Source organism: Limulus polyphemus, unplaced genomic scaffold (assembly GCF_000517525.1).
Source record: "Limulus polyphemus unplaced genomic scaffold, Limulus_polyphemus-2.1.2 Scaffold7008, whole genome shotgun sequence".
In the NCBI taxonomy this organism is placed as follows: Eukaryota; Metazoa; Arthropoda; class Merostomata; order Xiphosura; family Limulidae; genus Limulus; species Limulus polyphemus.
In genome coordinates this window covers 26,652-38,270 of record NW_013672618.1, presented here as the reverse complement: position 1 = coordinate 38,270, position 11,619 = coordinate 26,652, and the positions used below count along the sequence as shown (strand labels likewise).

The 11,619-nt window shown below is 32.9% G+C and overlaps 1 long non-coding RNA gene across 1 annotated transcript; it reads left to right on the top strand.

Annotated features, from left to right (window-relative positions):
• The first annotated feature begins 7,174 nt into the window (after nucleotides 1–7,174).
• LOC106474268 lies at nucleotides 7,175–11,213 on the top strand. The gene is made up of 3 exons (XR_001291740.2): nucleotides 7,175–7,356; nucleotides 9,803–9,867; nucleotides 11,166–11,213. It is a non-coding gene; the product is annotated as an uncharacterized LOC106474268 (long non-coding RNA).
• The last annotated feature ends 406 nt before the right edge of the window (nucleotides 11,214–11,619 follow it).

Here is an 11,619-nt window from a genome sequence, read left to right as displayed (position 1 = left end):
AGCCATATAATGTAACTTTTATTTTATACGATCACAGCCATATAATGTAACTTTTATTTTATACGATCACAGCCATATAATGTAACTTTTATTTTATACGATCACAGCTATATAATGTAACTTTTATTTTATATGATCACAGCTATATATGACATTTCAGTTAGTCCTCATTAACACCAAGAATGTATTTTAAAATATTTAAATAAAATACCCACCTGAGAAATACATAAGTTGGGATATCAGGAGCGTGCCTACAGTACCCGAAAGTCCACTTGCTATCAATATTTGTGAGGACAAATGAAAAATGCTGGACATGGTTACTGCGATTACACAAACCAAAACACTTCAGTATAGTGTACAACATTAAAACCTGAAATTTGAGTAAATAACAGACCATTTTCAAAAACAAATGTTGCAATCTCAAAATCCCTTTATAGACTGTTCAATAGAATCAACTAATAACTCATACGTGATTAGGTGTTCGAAAATATTTTCTTTCTTTTATATTTGTTTATAAGTTACTACAACTTTCGATTAAAATACAAAGAGCCTTAAATGTTAAGATGATTCAGGTATTAATGTCAATCAAACATTTCAAAAATCAATAAAGCTTCTTCCTCGGGTAAATTTGTACGTTCTCCCTAACATAAGCTTGTACACAGTGGCGTGCAGAGGTTCTATGATGCCTGGGGCCTTGTACTTAAGACCTTGGGGAAGGGCGGAAAGGGTTCTACTATTCGATTCGACTCTTTGCATTGGATGCCCTCCCGATAAGGATGCCCGGGGCCCCGGCACCTTTCGCCCCCCCCCCCCACACACACACACACACTCTGCTGTCTTCATCTCATAATTCAGTTGAAAATTAGGGCATCTAGTGTAGATAGCCCATGTGTAGTTTTGTGTGAATGTCTGAAACAAACTATGTTCTTTGTATGAATTCTTTTAACACAAAAACAAAACTTCTACATGAATATACTTTGTTCTTCCCATTTTCTTCTACTCTACTACATGTCCTAAAAAGATAAACACAAAAAATTTACTGAATACTTTCTTAAGCAAATCTTGAAAACTTTCCCGTATTTCATTCTCAAGACCCACTTGTTTACTCCAAAATCGGTGTAATTTTCCACAAAGGTTATTGCTCTCAGCTACCCATGAAAAAGGTTAGATTTTACAGGAAGTTGAACACTTATGTTTCAGTTGTAATATTGAATGTCACTCCATTCCCTTTGATTTATGTAACATATTTATGTGGGGCCCCAGCATGGCTAGGTGGTTAGGGCGCTCGACTCGCAATCTGAGGGTCGTGGGTTCGAATCCCCATCCCACCAAACATGCTCGCCCTTTCAGCAGTGGGGGAGTTATAATGTGACAGTCGGTCAATCCCACTATTTGTTGGTAAAAGAGTAGTCCAAGAGTTGGTGGTGGGTGGTGATGACTAGCTGCCTTCCCTCTAGTCTTACACTGCTAAATTAGGGACGGCTAGCGCAGATAGTCCTCGTGTAGCTTTGTGCGAAATTCAAGACAAAATAAAACGTATTTATATTTTTTTAATATTTTACAGGGGATTCTCAAGTCAGTGCCAGAATTTGCCTTTCCATGTACATTTAACAAGTAAGAAATTATTTCTAATTCTTTCTTTTGTAAAATGACTTAAGAAAATATAATATAAAATGGTTGGACGAGCCTTTACCACAGCTACCATAACTAGGACTAAAATTTAAAAAATATATTTCAATTCTTTTGTCCGTTTTCTGAGGTTAAAACAAAATACATGGAAATGTGAATGGTACACTTATAATAGGCTTAAAGTCATAAACATATTAGTTTATTTAAATGGTAAGTGTGTGGAGAACTTGGAGGTTTTTGTTATTATTCTGAATAATTATCTCGCATCCTTTGTGCCGAATACTTGAATTACACGAAATTATTTGCTCACTTTGACAACTTTACAAGATGTAATTAATAACGTCTTGTTGGATTAGGTAAAAGTAGTTGTGGATTAGTCGCTAAGACACTAGATTTATAATTTGTTATCACTTTGAATATATATATATATCTGAATTGATACAAAATAACTATCTTACAACTCGTTAAAACAATTGAACAGCCCGGGATGGCCAGGTGGTAAGGGGTTTGACTCGCAATTTGAGGGTCGCGGGTCGAATCCCCATTCCACCAAGCATGCTCTCCCTTTCAGCCACGGGGGTGTTATTATATGCCAATCAATCCCACTATTCATTGGTAAAAGAGTAGCCCGAGAGTTGGCGGTGGGTGGTGATGACTAGTTGCCTTCTCTCTGGTCTTTCACTGCTAAATTAGGGACAACTAGTGGAGATAGCCCTCGTGTAGCTTTGCATGAAATGCAGAAACAAGACAAACAACCATAGCCTTGTCCTAATGCTGAGGAACCGAAAGCTATGTTGATATATCATTGTTTCTACAAATTAAATATCAAATTTTTAAGTCCTCTACAGCATCTGGTAATGATTCTTCGTGAAATCAACGGTTCAAAAATGATGTTATCATTACCAGTATATATATATATATATATATATATGTTTGCTGTACATAACGATATATACAATACTTGTTAAACACAGTTATTCTAATGTTTTCATACAGAAAAATTATCTTGAAGAATTAAAATTCAACTTGTGAAGAATAGTGTAAGGTGTGCAAACGTAACTGAGGAGTGATTCTATTATAAATTAGTCAACAGCACTCACCTCCAGCTTTTTGGCTACTCTTGTCTGATTGACTAGTGAGATAATTACCAACCACAAACATAAACATATGCAGTGGGTACCAGTTTACGACTATTTTTTTGAAAACGATCTTTACTATAGAGAAGTCTGTATTAATTGTCAAGAGGTTATCAAATTGATTTATGCCACAGTCGTGTGAAGTCACAATGTTCCAAGACAGATGTGTAGAAATGTCAGAATCATTAAAACGTGAAGTTTATACAAGAAATCAATTCACGTACTTTGTACTTTACATTGATTTGAACAGAATGATGATTTATGTGGAGGTAATGACATGCCACTCCGATTACCCAATTTATATAATTATTGATGACATATACAACAACAAACTGCTAAGTTTATCGAGGACAAAGTTGCTTTCTATTTCCCAATCACATGCCCATCGTAGCATTTATCAATCCATAATGCATGCTATTAATAGTGTCCATTATATTCAAAATGACTGTTTTGACCATCCAGATGTCCTGACGGCGTGGTAAAATAATTCATTACAAAAGCATTCGGATTAACAAGGTTTCATTGTACATCATAAGGGGGGATAGGATATAGATGGGTCAGCTTTTAATATAACCAAAGAAAACCATCAATTTCTCATGAGGGAATTTTGGTTTATAAATTAGGATGTCTATGACAAATGATAGATTTATTCATTGTTACTGAAAGCTCTGGTACCTAGGAAATCAGGTTCATTGGATCAAGAAAAAATTAATCGTGTTTACAAACGCTTTTGTTGTGTGTATGTGTGGTGGTGGTGGAGGTGCTTCAATACCCTTGTGCTCCCCAGTGGCACAGCGGTATGTCTGCAGACTTATACTGCTAAAAATCGGGTTTCGATACTTGTGGCGGGCAGGGCACAGATAGCCCTTTGTGTAGCTTTGTGCTTAATAACAATTCAATACCCTTGTTGTTGTTTTTTAATGGCCTGACGGGGACATGTTTCGCCTTCCTTGACGTTGTACATCACACGTATTTAAAATGCTTTAACAAAACTTTCCGAATACGCGATTAAACGTGGTTTTTCGTGTACTAGTCTACAATGAATTTAAACAAGTTTATCTTAATTTGCACAAGGCAAGTTCGACGTTTTGTAATAACTGTCGTAGTTTAACACATTTTATGTACCTTCTTGGAGAGAAAACAAAAACATATGGATGTAAATTTAAAAGAGTATCACTTAAGTAAACAGACATAAAAATTATCCGTCGTTGGTGGGCGCTACATCCTCCTCAGCTACGTGAAATAAATTGTCGGTCCATGCTAGTTAACCTCCAACCCAGTACTACATCAACCACAGATGGAAACAGTTTAGACTGTTGTTTGTTTTTCACTTCAAAAATGGATGAAATAGTTAAACGCGTGGAGTTAATTCTTGTTCATATTGTGACGTTGCTACGTAATGTTTCAATTAAGAAGTGCGATCTTGAACGAGAGTATGTAACAGTAAGAAAAAAAAATGGAAACATCAATTTTAAGTTATAATTCATCTTACACGCAGAGTGTTAAAAAAAAGAAAATTGCTGACTAAGCCTGATTATAATAAATTATATTTGTCATAAGTTTGTTTGTTTGTAATTAAGCACAAAGCTACACAACGGGCTATCTGTGCTCTGCCCACCACGGGTATCGAAACCCGGATTCTAGCGTTGTAAGTCCGCAGACATACCGCTGTGTCACTGGGGGAGGGGGGGGCTTGTCATAAGACAATGTTATTAGACTTACTGTATTTTAAAACATTACATTCTTTATTCAGCCCCCTTCAAAGAATGTAGTGTTTTAAAAAAGCCTAATACTATTGTTCTATGACCAGGAGTGAAACTTTACTGATACTCACCGGTACTGAGCACCGGAGCTTATTTTTTTTAAGGCGGTACAAGTACCAGGATTTATTTTATGAGGCGGTATTAGTACCGGGACTTATTTGAGCTGCTTTTTTGGATGCGCATACGTTCCATTGTTCCGTCAGAAAGCATTTATTCATTGACACTCAAATAGTCGTTTTTTTTTATGTTTACATGTAGATTTGTTTTTTCAAAAAACAGGTCCAATTCACCCAGCTGAGTACCTCTACTTCTTTTGAGAATTTCACCCCACCTATGACGAATATAATCGATTAAAACTGCATGTTAACATGCTACCACATTATTTAGTATTGTTTATTTATAGACGAGTTGCAAGAACGTGTCATTTTATTAAATATATCTCTATATTTCCTCTAACAACTTGGGACCCGGCATGGCCTAGGTGGTTAGGGCGCTCAATCTGAGGTCGCGGGTTCGAATCCCCCGTTTCACCAAACACGCTCGCCCCTTTCAGCTGCGGCGACGTTATAATGTGACGAACAATCACGTAAAAGTAGCCCAAAAGTTGGCTGATGACTCGTTTTATCAAAAAAATCTCCTATTGTGGGTGTGTTGAATCCAAAACCATTCACATTCGATGACAGTTTGTTATAATGGATAAAGTACAGCCTTATATGTATATATAAGTGAGTTACCATATTATTAGTTCATATTTTGAATCGCTTATCCACGTTAATTAGTTTCCTTTTCTCTCATTATTTTGTTTTAACTTACTTCGAGTATTTCTGTTTATGTCCAGTCAAGGCTTGTAAAGTATATTTCTCGTCCAAAGTCTTTAGCCAACTCGATAAAGTTGAAGGAGCTCAAAATATAAGATATTTGCTTAAGCTAGAGTTACTAGTTACTCTTATATTTTGTTTGGTTTGTTAAAAAAAAACATTTTAGGGTCGTTATTGTATGCATACTTTAAAATAAAAGTATATTTATTATTTGTTCTGCGATCCGTCCAATCATCAATACTTCTTGCGGACAACCAGTGGTCGCTACTTAAAAGTTTGGTCCATGGCTTAAGCTTCTAAAGCCTTTACAAGGTGTGCCATCTATCGGGCACTATGATATTTTTTGAAATTTGTCTTTTTCTTTTTTTCTTCTTCTTATTTCAAAAAATTTGGAAATGTTGTTGTTTTTTCAAATACCAGAGTTGGAATTTTTTTTTTCTCTCTCTCTGTCTTATTCTATCTTGTAACTTAATCAAAATATTATAAGATATATTCTAAGTTATATAAAGTTTTCAAGGACATGAGTTACCTTTGGACGGAATAAAATTAATGGTATTGTACTTATTTGCAACTACAAAATTTTATTATATTTTATTGTTTTGTTTTTTTACATTTTGCGCTTGCATGCGAAGATAAAAATCTTGTGAAAACGTGAAAATATTATTATTATGATTGTGGAATATTCTTTATCAAATATAGAAGAAAAGTTTTAGGGCCAATGATAATTAATTCTAATACCTTGAATCCAAAGCTTTCCGCTACGTATCTCCGACAACAACAACAACAAAAAGATAAAAAGAAATAAACTAAGGATTTGACTTCATCGGTACTAGTTCAGGCTAGACTTGAGCACCTGTTGACTTTTAAAGGCTTTGGATTTGAATACCACTCCGACCTAGTGATCATGGTTCTTTTAATCATAAGGTTATTATTAAGAACTTTTGATCAAAAATAATCTAACAGTACAGATTACACATTATTTAATTTCTGTAGTGTATATTGGTATATTGAGGACATATTAATACTAGAAATAAACGACCTTATAACACCAAAATGAAGTTTTTTATTTAATTAGACACTTATTGTTTCGCTTTAGAGCTTCTTTAGGAGCGTTCACTAAAACATGAACCGAAACTGACAGTAGAAAGTTTTAAAATCACATTGTAAGTCCATAAACTTACCGCTAACACATTGAGGGTTTCATTTATTGCCCACACTTATATACAAATAATTATAGTATCCATAATTTTAAAACAACATACATGTGTAACCATTCACTTTGGGCAATATTTTCATTTTCTGTTTATTAGTTTCTTCTTTAATTATATTATTAAAAACAAGTTTCCAAAAGCAACAGCTATGTCAAAACTTTTGTTCATTTGATTACAAATAAAATGTCAACCTGCGTTGTTTTTTCCTTACTGATATACAGTATTTGTTTCTTTTATTTGTTCGTTTTTGTGTTTAAGTGCAAAGCTACATAATGAGCTTTCTGCACTGTTTCAACAGCAGGTATCAACCTCCGATTGTAAGCTTTATAAGCCATCAAGCCTATAGCTGACCAATTGCGGCATCTGTTCTGTAGTTTAAATAATTTGAAAGCTTAAAACCTGTTCACATAAGTTTGAAACTGTAGGATTTTGTGAATAAACTTAGAATTACTTTTTAAAAAGGTAATATAACATTGTATATTGGTATTGCATTAATAAATACATTGAAATTGGATATGTTTAAAACTATCAAAATTACTTTATTTTTATTTTGGAAATATTCATATGAAAGTCTGGGAACGAGATTTTGTCTGTCTACACACAGGATACTCTCTACAGTAATGAGGAAGACAAAACAGGAATAAAATGCAATAAGTATTATAAATTTACAAATTGAAGTGTTTTACATAATTATTTTTTAGTTGTATCGGCTTATGCTAGACGTAAGGTTAGCGTTTATTTTTTTATTATTTCAACATGATCGTACAATTTAAACTTTGGAAATGGGCTCTAGGATAAGGTAAGTACGTAGTGTTTGTAAAACTAAAAATTTTATGATATTGCCATTATTGCTAATACTATGGCCTATTAAATTAAAATTAGGCCATATAGTAATAATATAGATTAGTTGCTTAGCTTAGTTAACTGATGTAGTTCTTAGTCTTACCCAAACTCGTCCTACTTACTTTAAACTTTAGTCTAGGCCTGTTTTAACAATAACAGTAAACTCAATAACTGTTGCCGTGTTGGTGTGTGCGTCTTACTCTTAGTTACTGATCTGCTGATTATTACTATAATTTTATTTATTTGAGAATTATCAGGATGGTGAAAAGGGGAGTGGATTTTCAATAAGCTCTTGATAAGGTGTGACACAGAAGATTAGCGTAGAAAGAAAAGTGGGGTAACTTGGGAAAAGCTAGTTTGGATAGTAATACTATTAGTAGGGGGGAGGGAGAGAAATATAAACGTTGTTATTATTTAATATTAATGAAGCCCAGTTAGATTGGATCTTTATTACTAATATTTTGTACAGTTTTGGTCTCCTTATAAAACAAATGGTATTGGCTTATTGGAAAGAGTTCAGAGAAGGGCTATAAAGATGATTCTGAGGATGAAAAGATTGTCTAATTGAGATTGCTTCATTCTTTTCTCTTGAGGAAAGAGGTGAGAAGTGATCTTATTGAAGCTTACCAGATTATTTGGGGAATCAATAGGATAAATGTTTCTGATCTCATTGTGCTTTATCCTGGTGATAATAAGATGAGAGAGCATGAGTTTAAGGTTTGGAAAATTCAGTTTTATTCTCCTAACAGGTGATTAGCTTATGGAATGATCCATCATCAGTAGTAGTAGAAAACAGTGCTTTGCAGGAGTTAAGAAAGGTGTTAGTGATTTCTTGAGAAAAAAAGGGTGGGTTTAAATTTGTACTTTTTCTTAAGAGTGGATATAGAAGAACAGTCTTGAAGGACCAAATGATCCATTGTTGACTGTATGCAATGGTATTTGACAACTGATGTTAAAAAAATCCAATTTTCATCAGATTTATTACCATGATATAACTACTTTATAAAAAATCAGGCCAGAATGTTTTTTTATATCTCTGTATTTTACTATCCTCTAATGTAAATTTTATCTTTTAATGAGAAACATTAAAAAATTGTCTCGTAATAATTTTAAAATCATTTATATGACAGTTGTAACAATTACAATGTTTTTATGTATTTAAAAAAAATTTCAACAGTTCCAGGTTTTAATAATCCATTTTAATTTTTGTTACTGGAAAATGGCCATTTAGTTCCCGCATCCACACTCCAAGTTCTTCAAACTTTACATGAGATAGAATTTTGCTGGAAATTGTTCCCATGTACATTCACAGTTTGCATTAGTACTCACCAATTTTACAATTTAAAATAATTGTTTATTTTTATAAGCTTTCTGAATTTGATGACACTTATTGTGCCACTAACAACATGGACAACTGCTGAGGAAAGATAACTTGGAACTTTGAGAATCACAATATGTTTTTATATCTATTCTGTAAGATAAATTTGACATTTGTTAGTCAGTAGAACAGTAGGCAAATTTTTCTTGTTCTTTCGGAAATATTTATATGAATACCTGACATGGATGAAGGAGTGGTCAATAAATTACTTAAATTTGCTAATGATATTAAGAAGGTTGAATTGTTGGAAAGGGTTCAGAGGAGGGCTATTAGAATGGTGCCTGGGATGAAGGGTTTGTCATATGAGGAGAGATTAAGATATTTGAAATTGTTTTCTTTTGAAAAACAATAAGAGTTAGAAGGGATGTGATTGAGGTGTTGAAGATTGTAAAGGGAATTGATAGTGTTGATGCATCATCTTTTTTATCAAATTTAATGATGAGAATAGTAGGACTATGACTCAATTCTGAACTCAATTAAGCACTATGCAAAATGGTAAATAAAATAATTATTTTATTCAGACAGTGCTCACTTCGTGCTTTTGTTATATTTGTACTTTTTAAAGAATGCTAGCATTGAGAAAAACTGAAGGAATGTATTATTCGTGTAAACAACGTAACTTTCTAATGTTTTTCTTCGTGAGGTGTTAATTCAGATTTTAATACCACCTACTCCTACTTGACATTATTATAAAAAAAAAGTAGCAAATTTTGTGAACGTATTTTAAGATTTTTTTGTAAAAAAATCTATAAAAAAGATATTACTTGTCAATTATAATATGTAAATAGTAACAGATCTAAGTTCAATAAAGTTTTGATTTACTGAATTGGAAAACATGAAAAATTATTAGACCTGTAAGAATTGGTGGACTTCAGTCATTGTTTTTCTGAGCCCTAACTTTCTGTAAATATCAGATCGTTGTATTTTTTCTCTTGAAATATTAAAAAGACATTTTAGAACATTTGAAAGTGGTTTATATCTTTCACAGCAGTTTTTAAATTGAAACTTTATTTTGTTCTTTCAGAGAAGATCCACCCCATGTTTTTGAGTGTTTTTGTGAAATATCTGTACCAACAAGTTCTTCTGAAGGTAAAATTGTCTGTTGTAGCGTAACAAATGATGGAAAAAAAAATCATCAGACTCGTTCAGTAAAACAGCAATAACATTATAAATTGTTATATTAACAATGAATACGAGTTTGTGAATTAATATATTCATGTATTTTATGAGCATTGCAGTCGCTATTAGTTTCAATGTTTACTAGAAAATATACTTAATTTCTTATATTATTCAGTTCATGTGTTGTATAATTTTGAGTTTTAAAACTCTTAAAAAGTTTTTCATTTTAATGAAATTAACATAAAATTTGTCCTACATTGTTGTGGTTTTTGCATTTATTCATTTGTTACATTTGTGAAATCTTGATAATAAACTTTAAAGACTATTTAAGAACAGTTTTTTTTATTTAGTAGCACACTGAAAATAAAGTGTAACATCAACAAATTATTGAAAGTGTGGCCTTGTTTTTCATATAAAAGATAAGGAAGAAACCCCCCAAGAGATTTAATTTCAAAACTTAATATATTTGTTTATTGTAAACTGAAATACCAAATATTATGAATTTCAATTATTTTTTTGTGTCATAATTAATTTAAATTCTTTTTATAGCCGTGATAAAGCTGGGATAGTAATTTATTTTTTTATCATTAATTGTAGTACCTTATTTCGTTTTTCTTTTCTTTTTTACTTTGGAGAGCAGTTACTTTCCCACAATTGTCTGTAGGCAGTGAAGGGTGATATAGATGTGGGACGTTATGGGTTTTAACATCCACATCTCACTCTCATAACTTGTGTTGCATTTGGTGATTTTATTTAACTTTTTTTTATGAATTTCTTCATGTTAGACTGGTGAACGGAGGTTAAGACTGATAGACAGTGTATCCCCATTGTAACGTGGGTCCTACTTCCACAGTCACCTCCAAAACCCAAGGCACATTTTATATCCCACATTATAGCCTGTACCCAGGGGATCCTTTTAATTTATGCAGTGTTTTTAATTTAATTTTGTTTTTTGCTTGGGTTTGTTTTATTAATTAAAATGTCATTTATCACAGGTTTGGATTTGCTGATGTTTAACCCAGTCCTTCCTTTTGATTTTATTTTGCGTGACTGTTTAAGTATTAATTTTCTATACGTATATAATTTTTATCATGGTTAACTTATCATTCTTTAAAATTAATTAATCAAATTATTGGGTTGACCACTGTCAAGTAAATAGAATGTATATTTTCTGTCGTTACATGTTATTTTGGACCATATTCAATCTTTTAGTTTTTAAATATCATAAACAAATTGAATATTCATATTAGTGTCTATTATCCTTTCAGTAGCTTCAATACGACAAAGCTATCCTGAAAACTACCCTGAAGAGGTGAGTGTAGTGAACTTTTAAACGACATTTTGTGACCTTAAAAATTACCAATAAGTCCATACGGATCCTACAAACTTTTTGTTTTTGTTGTTTAAATTACTTGTGGGTCCGTGAATTTATTGGTCACAGGACCCGTAACAACATATGAGTCACAGAAAACCAACCTCCCCCTGTTGGAGTTTTCTGTGTATCTTATTTATAAAATGACTTATTTCACTTATTTTACAGTCTCTGAATATTACACTGTACATGGGTCGCGGGTTCGAATCCCCGTCCCACCAAACATGCTCGCCCTTTCAGCCGTGGGGTCGTTATAATGTGACGGTCAATCCCACTATTCTTTGTTAAAAGAGTAGCCCAAGAGTTGGCGGTGGGTGGTGATGACTAGCTTCCTTCCCTCTGGTCTTACA